This window comes from Diabrotica virgifera, chromosome 5, assembly GCF_917563875.1.
Source record: "Diabrotica virgifera virgifera chromosome 5, PGI_DIABVI_V3a".
NCBI lineage: Eukaryota > Metazoa > Arthropoda > Insecta > Coleoptera > Chrysomelidae > Diabrotica > Diabrotica virgifera.
Window position 1 is genome coordinate 88,834,111 of NC_065447.1, and position 15,131 is coordinate 88,849,241.

The 15,131-nt window shown below is 30.0% G+C and overlaps 1 protein-coding gene across 1 annotated transcript in view; it reads left to right on the forward strand.

Moving 5' to 3' along the window:
* LOC114326855 (alpha-N-acetylgalactosaminidase) overlaps positions 1-15,131 on the forward strand; it is a 362,570-nt gene that overhangs the window by 157,562 nt on the left and 189,877 nt on the right. The window lies entirely within an intron of this gene.

Here is a 15,131-nt window from a genome sequence, read left to right on the forward strand (position 1 = left end):
TACAAGGCAAGGATACAATCCATTGCTCTCCGTAGTGAACAAACCCTGAGGCGAAAAAAAGTCCCTATCTAGGGATTTTCATGTTTACAGTAGTTGTCTTCTCATACTACTTCTTCAAACTGGTTCGTCACTTTCCTTGGATCGTGATCAGTTTGCGATGAGTTTGTGACTTGTTTCTAGTTTGAATGTAGAAACTTTATATAATTATAAATAAAAATTGTAAAATTAAGTATGCAAATTATAATATGTTAACTTGCTTTTACTCCAAGAATATACAATACGCTTACACTTTTACACAAAAAAAACTTTTACTTCGCACAAGTTCGTTCGTCGCTTTTCATGTATCATGATGAGTTTGCAATGAGTTTTCTGTAAATATATTTTCATTGAACTGTTTGCGAACGGTTCGGCTCTCATATGAGTACCGACCTTATAGTAGGGAAGCGAAGTATGCTAAATGTGCAGTCACTCGATCGCTTTGGGGATCTATTGGGTTATGAATTCGCTTCGCTCATTCTGCAAAGTTTCACATGCGTGCCTTAAAATTGTACTTTTAACACTTATATCATAAATAACTATTTGCAAGTTTTTTCGAATCATTAGAAAACTAATAAATATTTTTTAAAAACTTAAACGCAGAATGAAATATTTTATCGTCAGCCGAAAGTCCATTGAAACTTTTCTAATGCTTATTTTAATAAGTTACAGGTATGAAAAAGAAGAGAAAATTTAGTGTGATTTTTAATTTCAAATATTTCATTAAAAAAAAACTTTTTGGTTATTCTAAGGGGCTTTTGGCCCTCGGTAATAATGTAATCTTTCATTCTGCATTTAAATTTTTCAAAAATATTTATTACTTTCCTCAGGATTCGAAAAAAAAATTAATGCGTTTAAAAAGGATTGGTACGAAGTTTTGCGCACACGCTCTTCATAACATAAGTACACACCTCGTAAATAAATATACAAATCAAACGGCAAGGTTTGGATATGATGTTTTTTTTTAAATGTCTATAAAAACAATAATTCTTATTTTAGGGATGACGTTTTTTCCCATCGATTCACTAGCTAGACATTTTACTAAAGAAATAACTTGTAACCACAAAATAAACAAATAGGATTACTATGGGCCATTCCACGAACATACGCCTGTTTTGGATTACTTCGACAACGAATATTTTACTGTGCAACATAAGAAGTACGAAAGTAAATGGCGCTAATAATTATTCCAATAAACAGCAATGTAATTTGCAATTTAGTTTCTTTGTTCTTATTTTGCACAGTAAAATATTCGTTGTCGAAGTAATCCAAAACAGGCGTATGTTCATGGAATAGGGTAGAGTTAATATAATTACAACAGTATGTGTAATTATATTAGCTGTTTTGTAAATAATTCAAAAAATGTTAAATATTCTCACAACATAATATGCTCAGTCGAGAGGAAAGTACCACTTTCGCACGATTGTTGCTTTCGGTTGTGTTAAACAGTGTTATTACAGTAGTAATTAACAATTATCCAATTTCCAACAAAAGGCACATTACATATTGTAGCAACCGAAACCATTTACACTCAACAATGCCATAATAGGCCTGGATCCCGCGTACCAAAAAAAGTTTATTAATACCAAGCTGAAAATTTGTTAATAGCTTAACAGTGTGTAGTCGGACAAACTTTGATGTATGGGAACACTGGAACACGAAAAGTTTTAATTGTGGAACGTGATTTTAACTGTGGAACGTGTCATCCTGTCAAGTTTATGATTGTGAAAACTAGCAGGTTGTTTTTAAGTTTATTCAATAGCAAACTTTATATAATAGATATATGAAAAAATGTTTGCCAACAGATTTGTTTAACACAGCAGTGTTGGGCATTTTAATAAGTCCGATACGTAGAACATGTCAAATGACTGGAATTATGTTGGTGGTAAATAGCAGTCTGATTTCTGCATGAGAGTCCATTGAAAGGGCAAGAAATCATTGGAAGTTCTGTTCGCAGGGGCATCATTTTAAATTTTGATTGGGGAGGGGCAAGCATTATATATACAATACATTATACAATACTATAGTAATAAAATTGATGTATTTTTTGTAAATTTCAGTCATTTTCAGGGTCAGGGGCAAATGCCCCCCTGACCCTGTCAAATGACGCTCCTGCATGTCCGACAAAATACATGGGACGTTTTCGAAGTTTGACGTTCTAAACCTGTAACCTGTTAAGGTTTAAGTGTTCCCGTACATCAAAGTTTTTCCGACTAGACACCGTTAAGCTATTAACAAATTTTCAGCTTGCTATTAATAAACTTTTTTTTGGTACGCGGCATCCAGGTCTATAATTGATATACAGCACGATCAGTTGGTAACTTACGTAAAAAAAACCAATATGCTAATTTATAACTGAATTTAATGCAACAAGTTTATAAAGAGCAAGGTTACAATAAAACCAACAATAAATGTTAACAATATTACAATAAATAAAAAATAAAATTATTAAAATTAATAATTTCAGAGGTTTGTAAATCACGAAAAATGGGCGTTTGCAATAAGCTTATTTCGCAGTTACGTAATTTTTCCACACCTCGAATTCTGGGTGTGTGATAATGTACTTAAGTTGGAACTGTTACTTCAAAAAATTTGGTGATTTTTCATTTGACTTGTTATTTGTTAAAGGTATAGTTGTAGTTTCAGTTTGTAACAAAAACTGCAAATTATGCAAAATAATGTTCATCCTAATATACAGACAATTATAAACACTGAACAGGGTGATTGATTAGTGGGGTAAAGCTCAATAGATCCGCTATAGTAATAGATAGCAATAAAAGTTAATAACAAAAATTGTAGCAACCTTTGAGCTTCACACTACAAAATTAGTTAGAATGTTACAGGGTGTTCGATAACACAGTGGCAGACCAAACTTATGTTTTTTGAATGGAACACCCTATATTTTATTTTATATTCGAAATCCTGTTAACTTCTCCATCACAAAAATATAAAGGTTTGTTATGTTATATAGGGCATTTACAAAGTTATAACCAATTTTGTATAAAAATCGTAACAAGTTCAACTCCCTGAATAAATAAAAATAAGAACAACAGCAATGGTTTATTAATGCCATATTTTTTTATTTATTGTCAAAATTTTTAATAATTATTGAGATCGCTAATTTTCTTTATATCAAATACAGGGTGAGTCAAAACCCAAGTAAAATATTTTCTCAGTAATGTTAAATGGAACACCCTGTATTTTATATCATTATTGAAAAGTAACATTACCGTACTTAAATTTTTATATAACATTCCTATGTCCAAATTTATTAGTTTTCGAGATACTTTCATTTTTCCGAGCAAATTATTTTAGGTGTCTAAATTTATCTAAATTTTAAGAAGTAAGCTGTGACTAAATTGACAATTGACGATTACTGATTATCAATCCGGTAATTAATGTAACAATGTAGCAAATAAATAAATAAAAATAATTTATTAGTCATACATTTTACAAAAAAAAAACCCAACCACAACATGCAACATTTTTGAAACAATAAAAACTACTTTTTTATGTAAATGTAACAAATAAAGAAAGAAAATTAGCAATAAATTTTACAAAAAAACACACAAACACAAAATGCAACATTTTGTGAAGACAATTAAACACTACTTTTGTATGTAAATGTAACAATGTAACAAATAAAAAACGAAAAATAATTTATGAGTAATACATTTTGCAAAAAAAACATGTTTGAAAAAATTAGAAGCTACTTTTAATAAAATATTTTTAATATTTAATTACATAAGGTGTTCAAAATTACCTCCTAACATATTTATGCACGCCTAAGCTACTTATTTTACGAAGCATTTGTAAATTAACACATCGAAATACACTTTGTATTCTATTTTTCATCTCATCCCTTGTTGTTGAAGGTATTTTATAAACTTCATTATTAACGTAACCCCAAAAAGTCAGTCCAGTTTATTAAATTCTGGTGATTTGGGTAACCATGCTACTGGTTCATTGAAAAATGAAAATATCTCGAAAACTAATAAATTTAGATATAGGAAATGATATCTAAAAATTAAAGTACGGTGATGGTACTTTTTAATAGTGTAATAAAATACTGGGTGTTACATTTAAAATTACTGAGAAAATAATGTACTTGCGTTTTGACTCACCCTGTATTTGATAAAAAGAAAATTAGCAATATCAATCATTCTTGAAAATTTTGACAATACGTAAAAAAATATCGCAATAATAAACCAGGGAGTTGAACTTGTTACGATTTTCATATAAAATTGGTTATAACTTTGTAAATAACCTGTTTAACAAACCTTTATATTTTTATGATGGAAAAGTTAACAGGATTTCGAATTTAAAATAAAATATAGGGTGTTCCATTTAAAAAAACATAAATTTGGTCTGCCACTGTGCTATCGAATACCCTGTAACATTATAACTAATTTTGTACTGTGAAGCTCAAAGGTGGCTAAAATTTTTGTTACTAACTTTTATTGCTATCTATTACTATAGCGGATCTATTGAGCTTTACCCCACTAATCAATCACCCTGTAGATGAAAATTTTTTACTCATTTTATTTAATTTCCTTTTTTACTCAATCAATTGTAGTTTACACCCATCATCATCATCAATCTATTTTAATTTATCCCTATGCGTGATCGGCTTCCGTAATTACATTTCTTCATAAGTTTCTATCTTGTGTCATACCAATATCATTTTTCTTTCCCTATATCAATGCTCTGCCTAAGCATCTCCCCCAGATCTTCTTTGGTCTTCCTCTCCTCCTCCTTTCAGGATTCCGCAGATCAGAAATTCTTCTTTAAGTGCCGTCTCCTAATCGGAGGTTGGATATCATCATAACTAGAACTGCATTTAAACCAGTTCCTTGAATCAGTGCCGGATTAAGAATCTTGAGGCCCCTAGGCAACCAAAGCTATGAGGCCCCTTAAGAAAAAGTTACTTTTTATGGTTTGAGATTTTTGGTATCTTTAATAATTTTTAAGTTATTTTGAAAAAAAAAAGCATTTTTTAAAGTTATTTTGAAAAAGATCAAAGATTTTAATTTTTTGTGAAAAAAATACATGTTTTAAATCGGTTTTAAAGTTATTATTACCAAAATTGAAGCTAATAAAAAATACAATATAAATTCCTTTATTAAAAGCCTTTTAATAATAATATTAATTCAAAGTAAGTTATAGTTAATTGAAAGTCTATTTTTTTCCTGCAAGTACTTAAATCTATTGTCCGTAAATAGGTACAAATAACCTGCGTCGTAAAAACTGTACAATCAATAATTTTCAAACGGATTATAGGTACATATTCAAGCTTAACTATCGGGAACACGATGTATTTTATAAAAAAATATACTTATTAAACACTTGTCAAAGTAATCAGGTATACCTATGAAATGAATGAGTTAATAGATATAGTTGTAATGAATGAGTTATAAAATAAGAGGACACTTTCAAAGTTTTTAGAAAAAAGTGAAAAATAAAACATCGTTATTTCCACAAAAATTAAAATTTATAGTAACTCCTATAAGACTTTTTTTACTTTAGCATTAGTAAGAACCTCAAATGTTTTGACAGGCTTAGAATGAATATTTTTGAAAAAAATATGATTTTTTCGTTTGGACGTTGGAAGAAAAGGCCCTTTTTTCCTTTTTTTTCAAATCAATAGAAAATATGGCTTTTCTAATATAAACACCTTCGAGAGCATGGAAAAAGCTTTAAAATGGCTTATTACAAAGTTTGATATGCTCATTTATAGTTAATAAATTAATTTTTATAATATTATAATAAAATATAAAAATAAGCCACAATTATTTTTTCAATTTAATTGTGGCTTATTTCCCATCTAAATAGTTAATTATTGTTAATATAATTGCGAAAAAAGTCGAAATTGCAAAAAAATAATTTCACAATAACTATTATAAAAATTAGTGTACAGCTTTAAAATTTTTGTCAAATGAGGGTTCTGTGGTGCTTAATAGGTGATAAAATTTTTACAGGTGTCAAGTGAAAGAGCATGAGCTAGACTTTCAAATTGGTTTAAAAACAGTGAATAAAAAATGCATTTATTAGTAATAAATAATTATGCAAAAGTATCGTCAATTTTTCCTTATAATCTTTTTGAATAACTTTTTTAAAAACATCTATTTTTTTACTCTGTTTTAGATGCACAACTAATAAGTAATATTATTTATATATAATTGAAAAAAATTGTAATAAATATATATAATTTATTCTATAAAAAAATAAAGTTTATAAGGAAAGATTGATGATACTTTTGCATAATTATGTATTACTAATAAATGCATTTTTTACTTACTTTTTTTAAACCAAGTTGAAAATATAGCTATGCTCTTTCATTGTGGATTGGTTCTTGGTTCTAACATCATTTTTTTTCTGACATGTTATTGCAAAAAAATGCTTTCTGGGATAAACAATTTAAATAAAATTTAAACAATTGAATGGATCGCTTTGAAATTTTTGTCACATATTAAGCACCAAAGAACCCTCATTTGACAATAATTTCAAAGCTGTATGTTCATGTTTACAATAGTTATGCAAAATTTATTTTTTTGCAATTTTGACCTTTTTCGCAATTATATTAACCTTTGTAATAATCCATTAGCATATCAAACTTTGAGTATCAATTGAGTGTATCAAACTTTGTAATAATTCATTTTAAAGCTTTTTTCATACTCTCGAAGATGTTTGTACTAAAAACCCATAAGTTTCACTGTTTTCAATTGATTAAAAAAAAGGAAAAATGCCGTTTTTGACACTAAATTGTTTATAAATAAAAATGGCCGCCAGATCCTACGCAGGAAATAGTTACAATTTGCTCTTATAGGCATTACTTGTCGAAAAAACGCTTCAGTGTCCTTGCTCTTGAAGTGTCATGGAAAAAACCTTAGGTATTACCCTGGACTATATACATTTTATGGAAAATAACTCTCCTGGTTTAAATATTGTAGAGATCAAAACAAATGCTTAAATTCCAATATTATACCAAGCACAACAGATAAATACACTAAGTCAAAAATTAAGGTGTCTGGCGATCACTTAAAAGTGCCCTGGCACTGCTTTAAAATGAAGATTTATTAGAATAAAATATTAATCAATCTGATGTGCAAATTTATAAAATCAACTATTGCACCTAACTACACTATAACAATTATTTTCTTCCACAGAACAAAACCAAACTAAGAAAAGATGACTTCGATATAAATATTAGATTGAAAGAACCATCGATGTTTAAATAAAACCACCCAACGCCAATAATATTAAGTTTTAGTATATAAGGCTTCTTAGAATGTACGTGACAAATGTCCAAATTCAAATAAATTTATTATGGTTGATATAACCTTACCCCATTGTTGGTACTTATATTGCTAAAATCTTGTATTTACTAGGTTATCTGAAATGTTTTTCAACAGTTTAGGTATAAAAATATTTTAGTAGGTATTACTCAAAACAGATACAACTCGTAGAAACATATTGTTTAGATTATATTGTCAGTTGGGTAAAGGTAAAAATTTTGCAAATTTTTATATTTTAACAACTTTATAGTTTTCGTTTTGGGCCCTGCGAGGGCTGCGAGGCCCCCTTTGGGGTCGAGGCCCCTAGGCAGATGCCTACTTTGCCTAATGGTTAATCCGGCACTGCCTTGAATTCTTCAGCCTTGACACTCTCCCTCTTCCAATACTCCTTCCGCCTCTTATCTTTCCCTGTATTATCAGTCTTAGCATTTCATATCGCTGTCCCCTCATTACGTGTCCCATATACTGTAACTTTCTTAATTTTATTGTGTTTATTATTTTGCATTCTTTGCCCATTTCTCGCAACACTTCCGTGTTCGTTTTCTTCTGTGTCCATGCTATTCTAAGCATTCTTCTGTAACACCACATTTCCAATGACTGTAGCTTATTTTGTATTCTTTCTTTAATGTCCAGCTTTCAATTCCATATTGCAGTATTAAGAACACGTAGCATCGCAAAGCTCTTACTCTCAGTTCCAATCCAAAGTCTTTGTTGCAGAGAATTGTTTTCATTTTTATAAACGCATTTCTTGCTATTTCTATCCTGGACCTCGATTTTTGACCCTTCGCTTCGTTATCGATCATTCGCTATCTGTACACTAAACAAATACGAAGCGAATACGTTCGATAACGAAGCAAAGGGTCAAAAATCGAGGTCTTGGTCCTTATTTCTGTTGTTTGATCATTTTTCTCTGAAATCTAGGTTCCTAGGTATTTGTATTAATCAACCCTTTCTATCGGTACATTTCCCAAATGTATGCTTGTTTGTATGTTTGTTTTCATAGTTATTATCATGTATTTGATCTTTTCTATATTCATTTTTAGTCCATATTCTTCACAGAAAATAGTCCATATTGGAAATCAGTTAACATGACACATTGTGATGTGCCATATGCTTATCTTGCCCTTTCGTTAGAGTATCTCTTGGTCACCAGGTAAAACATGGATCAAGATGAAGCAAAGCAACCAAACTTTGAGTTAAATACCGACTAAATTCCTTTTGGTCATTAAGTATGGAGACATTTTCCAGACATATATGAAATGATTTTTTCTACTTCAATAATCGGTCCAAATCTAGTATTTCTTATGTCTGCATAATTTGTCATTAACGCGCTGAAGTCTTTGATTTTTTTTATTTCCTTGATATTTTTTTCTTCTTCTTCTGGTAGTGCCTATCCCTTTCGGATGTTGGCGACCATTATGGCAATCTGTACTTTGCACACTGCTGCTCTAAAAGGATTTTTGGTTATTGTTCACACTATTTATTAATTACACTCAAATTGTAATATACCGATTATTCCATTCAATAAAAAAGGCTGTTCCAGAGCTCTTTGGAAATTTGGACATGAGTGAAAAAATTGGTTTATCAAAAATTTTACAATTCTGATATTTTTCTCCAATTAGTAAAATACGTTTTGTAACGATTTCCCAACTCTATTAATTTGTAAGTACTTTAATTCGATGAATAGTACTTTCGACTTCTGGTGTATAGTTTTTTTCTACACGTAATTTGTATAGATATACACATTCGGTAAATCGTTTATTACATAATAGCATTAACAAAAAGCTAAGTTGTATATTATACTTGTACATTGTATGTATAGAATGATGGGTTAATGCACCATGAACAAGTATTTACAATTCACAAGAATGTTAAGGTACATTCCACTATTTACCATTTAGGTATAGTCCACTGGTTTAAAAATTGTTTAAGATAGTAGTTGCACATTATAGTTTATTGCGTATTTTGTTCTTTGATGGGTGTATTGAGAATGGATGAATACAAAGATGAGCTTGGCCTTTAATATAATAAGGACATGAGATGAAGTGTTCCACATTTTTTATTTAAATTATTAACAGCATTGATATTTTGTAACCAATAATAGTCCATTCACTCACGGTTAAATATTGCAAAACCTCAAAATTTTAAAGAACAGCATGGATTGACATGAAATGTGGCATACAAGTATCTGACATGTTAAAGAGAAAAAAAAGGGATGTTGTGCCGATGTGTGATTTTGCCCTAGGGGTGAATTTCATCCCTTCTCGGGGGTGAAAAAATATAGATACGTTCAAAATAAGTCAGCAAATGGATAAACTGACTAATTCTAAGCAACTTTTATTCTATAGAGCTTTTCACTAAATCAATACTTTTCGAGTTATTTACGAGTGAATACGTTCATTTTTCAACAAAAAAAAAAACACGTTTTTAAATGTTTTTTCCGCTCGGTTTTTCGCAAATTACTCCAAAAGAGTATTTTATCGAAAAAATATTTTTAGCAAAAATATAGTGATAGCCTACAAGAAAATAAAAGAAATGGTGTATATATTTATAAGGTCTGTAGACCCAGTAGAAGTAGAGTTGTAGCTAATGAGAAGTACATAGGTTCTTACTCGTCAAATGTTAAATCGAATACTTCAACGTGAAATAATCAAACACTTTTCGGGGAAAACTCATTTCAAAGTTTAAAAAAAGATTTATTTTTTTTTTTTTTTTTAGTTTATAACATCAAAAGTGAGTAAGGTACGATCAAAATAATGTTGGTAAATTTTTTTTAATTATTCATTATTGGTTCACAAATTACTTTACTTATAAGATCTGTAAGTTTCAATTTCAAAGTACTCATTTTTGAAAAGGCTGTAGTTAAATGAGGGCTTGAACATGCCACTAATCACGTGTCTATGCAAATTTTGAACAGCCATATTTTAACCAATTTTTGTCTTACAGAAAAATAAAAAAATCCACAATATTCACAAGAGCAAAACTTATTTTTTACTACTTAAGATTTTTGATATAACTAATAATTTTTAAGTTATTAAAAAAAAGAATTTTTTCAAAATTGAACAAAATTTTCAGTCAGAAAGTTAATTTCATTTGGGATTAGGGGGTGATTTTTATGATTTTTTTTACAAAAACAAGGACCAACTTTATGTTGAGCGTAACTTACTTACCTTTGTTGCTAGAAACTTTTTTAGAAAACAGAAATAAATTTTTTTAAAACATTTTAAAAAATTTGTGATGAGTTTTCCCCGAAAAGTGCTTCATTTTTTGGTTGTTTCACGTTAAAGTATTCGATTGGGAATTTGACAAATAAGAACCTACTTTTCATTAGCTATAACTCTTCTTTTAGTGGGTCTACAGACTTCATATATACAACTTTTTTTTCTCTTTTTTATAAGCTATATTTTTGCTAAGAATATTTTTGTCGACACAATACCTATTTACTTTTTGAGTTATTAATTTGCGAAAAACCGTCTAAAAACGTGTTTTTTTTTTGTTGAAAAATGAACTTATTCACTCGAAAATAGGTCACTCGAAAATAGGTCACTCGAAAATAGGTAACTCGAAAATTATTGAATTAGTGAAAAAACTCCATAGAACAACAATTGCTTTTAATTAGACATTTTATTTAATTCCAGTCCCATTTTGAACGTATGTTTTTCAAAAACATGAAGAGAAGTATCCATATATGTTTTTCACCCCCAGAGAAGGGGTGAATCTCCGGCCCAGAGTAAAAGTACACATTGGCATAATATCACTTTTTCTTTGACATGTTAGCTATGTGTACGCCAAATTTCATGTCAATCCAAGCGGTTCTTTAAAATTTGGAGTAAAAACCATGAGTAAATGGACTATATAAGTCTTGAAACTGTTTAACAATAACGGAGAATAAAAATTGGATAAATATATAATTTACAATTTTTGTGTTTATCGCTAACAAATGTAATATGTACCTATCGGGCAAGAATTAGGTCATTGATATTATTACAAAGATGGCAGAATTAATAATAAAAGGAATCAAAGGATACCCCCGTTAAGTTAGGCATAAGGTCCTCACTCCCAGAATTCATTTTTTTTTCCTTTTTTTACTCTCTATGAAATTAAAAAAGAAGACTTAGCGCAAATGTAACCCACCGCCTCATCCGCTCTCCACCTACCACCAAAAACCTCATTTTTTCGTTTTTATTTTCTTTTTAGGTGGAATGCCATCAATTTAAAAATTTCAAATAATTCAAACGCAGAGTTGAGGATTTTGCAAAAGTGTCTATTTTTTATAGGCGGCCGGATATTTCAGGCGGTAGTATGTCTGATTTTCACGCAGAAGGCCGGGGATCGAATCCCAGCGCCGCCGGCGAGAACATCTAGACATTTTTTAAAATATCTGCAGGCTCCAGATTGACTCAGTCTGAATAAAATGGTTACCTTGGGTAAAACAGGGGGTATAGTCCAGAAAGCCACTGCGCATCCGCTAGGAAAAATATTCTAATTCGGATTTTTTGCACAATCTTACTCAAAAAGGACTCCTTTTAACAAATTTGCATGTTGCCAGGACCAAAAGGTGGTCAAAAAGTTTTTTAAACGTTTTTTTTGTTTTTTTTTCTAAAATTATTTTTTTTGCATGGAAAAAAGTTTTTTGGATCATTCCAAACAGAAAAGGTCTTTAGTGAATTTTCTCTAAAAATGATAGTTTTTGACATATAAGCGATTAAAAATTGAAAAATTGCGAAATCGGCCATTTTTAACCCTCAAAAAAAACTATGTGAAAAACTGAAAATTTGAATGTTGCCAAGGTAGATAGATATTCTTTAAACATCGATTGATGAAATACCGAAGAGTTTTTTGCAATACAATATTCAAAACTCCTTTGTTTTTTAATTGCTAATTAAGCGTGCGCGACACTATTTTCCACCGACAGTATGGTGCAAATGAAAGGAATAAATTCGTTATTTAGTAAACCGGCGACTTTAAGGAAAAATCCCGAAACAGGTCGATTTTTATTTTTAAGTTATGATATTGTGGCATAGATGGTATACTAGTGATGTCATCCATCTGGAAATTATGTATTTGATGTTCGAGAAGGAGTTTTTAAAAAAGTATTTTGTTTTCAAAATATAAATCAAAAATGTGAAACAACAGAAGTGTTAAACAAAACTGAACTAAGTTAAGCAAAAGTTGAATACAAGTAGCAAAAAGTTATTATGATATGAAAGTCCCTCTATTTATAAGGTATTATTGCGCAGATTCTAGTATCCTAGAATCCAGTGGCGTAACTCCTCCCTCACTGAGTCCGAAAAATAATGGAGTTATTTTTGGGATGCTGGTTGCTGGTTGCTGGATCGTCTTCTTCAAAGCCGGAATCTTCTTGTAATTCTATTTCATTCTCGTTCCGTTGCTTTGGTCTTCTTTGTTTAATAATATATAGAATTATCAGGATTAGGATAACTGCTATGACTGAGATTGTCACTAATGGAGTTGTTTGTATACAATGTAGTATTTGTTTCTCTTATTGGTACTAATTGTTTCGCCATATTATTAATTGCGTAAAGATTTTCAAAATCAATTTTGGTAATATTATGGCTTTGGAATTTTCGTAGATTTTCTGTAGAAAAATATTTTATTTTTGGTAAAATTAGAGCTTTCCCTCTGTGTATTTTGATATTATTATTGAATTTCAATTGATTGATTGTCACTTCACAATTTTCTGGTATACTGATGAGAGATGGACTGTGGACTTCGAAAATTTGGTCTCTCTTGCACTTTGATTGGACTCGTTCAGATGTGGATGGCATTATCAATACTTCATTATTGGTTACTTGTTCGATAATGGATTCTTGAAGAGTGACTTCTGTGGTAAAACATTGGGTTGAACTTTGACCATTGAGGAAACATAAGGTACAATTGTCTTGTAGTATGGTGTCTTCTTTACAATAATATATTTCTTCTAAAATTGGGCATTCGTCTTTTTCTAGGTGCATTTCGTCGGAGGTTCGTGCCAAATAAGAGTATGTGGGAGTATACATTTTGTTCTTTTGGATTATTGGGTATATATGATAAAAATCAAGGACTTTTGGTTTTAGGATAGGAATGTGAGTAGCAAAGATCAGTTTTGAACTTGAAAAAGTTACTTGTGTCCCTAATAGCATGTAATATGTTAAAATATTTGTAAATTTTGGGATTTGAGAAGGTTGATAAATACTGTGCAAATATTCAATCATATCTTGAATGTCTTTACTTGAGATAATTGAACTATGCAATGAGTTTAATTTTGAAAACATAATTCCGTTTGCTAAGTTCTCAATAAAATCTATCATATTTTGACAATCTAAATTTATCTGACTTATGGTACCTTGAAAAGTAATATAATTTCCTAAACTATTTATAGTGTTTTGGATTTCTAATTAGAATTTCTGTAAGTTACGTTGCAGTTTTTCTTGGTTTTGCCAAAGTGTCGATAAAGATTTGTTGTAGTGATCGATTAGTTTTTTATACAAAGATATTTGTAAGTTCGTCTCATGGATAATATGTTTTTGATTATTTTCCAGGACTTCTATCGCTTTATCATATCTATCTCCGTAATCTGAATCTAAGTTTCCAAATAAATATTTATTAACTTTACCTATGCCATCAATTAGGCCTCTTTTTGATCGAATAAGGGGATAGATATTTTCTAATTTTTTCTCTAATGTATTAATTAAAACTTCTGTTCTTTCTAACATGTTTTCTGCCAATCCATGGTATGAAATAGGATTTGAGGCATTAACTTTTACTACACTAGTTTTTATTATTTGATAATTATTTTTAAGAGATTCTACTTGCCTAACTATTTCGTTTAAGTTAATATAATGGATAAATGTATGTTTACTATAAATTAATCTACATGTGCCTAATTTAATTGGGAGTAAAAAGTTTTCAAGAGGCGTTATATTGATATCGATGTCATCTCCTTTAACCTGGTGAGACGTCCGGTATATCACTTGTATCAGAGTCAACACGATTATCGTCTTCATTTTGTTGAACCTGTAAAAAGTTTTTTCTATTAGATCTTGGTTTGCGAGCTGTGCTTTTGTGATAAACTCCTTTATTAGTCTGTAATGTCAGCTTATCGGCTTTAAGAATAGTTGTTTGTTTAAACTTAGGAAGTGCCTTGCTACGGCTTCCACTTTTAATATAGGCTTTGTCTTGATTTGTGTATTCATCAGGTTCTGACCTCGATAAATTGCGTTTATCTATTTGCTGACTTTTCACGTTGGCATTTCTTTCATGTATTTTCCCGTATAATATTTTGCATTGTTCTTTATGATTTTGCACATATTGTGATAAAATAAGATGATCATTGTTATCAAATGGATCTGGGTTATTTATATGCCCTTTTATAATTTCGAACGGCGTAAATTTAGTTACAGAATGAATGGAATTATTATATGATAATATACAATGTTTCATTAATTGTTCAACTGACATGTCTTTATTTGTTTCTTTAAGGCATCTAAAATGTTCTATTAAGGAAGAATGAAAGCGTTCTACCGGAGAATTCAAATTACTATTTTTAGGAGTGGTAAAATGTAATTCTATTTTATGTAATTTGCAAAAATCTTCTAAGTCATAATTTTTGAATTCAGTGCCGGAGTCAGTTATTATTTTATAGGGTAATCCATGATGTGTGATATAATTTAATAAACCATCGACTATTGAAATTCCACTAATGCTGGGAATTTGATATGCTTGTCCGTTTCGAGAAAATGTGTCGATTATTGTAAGAAATGGTGTATTGGATATTCTAAATACATCCATGTGAATAGG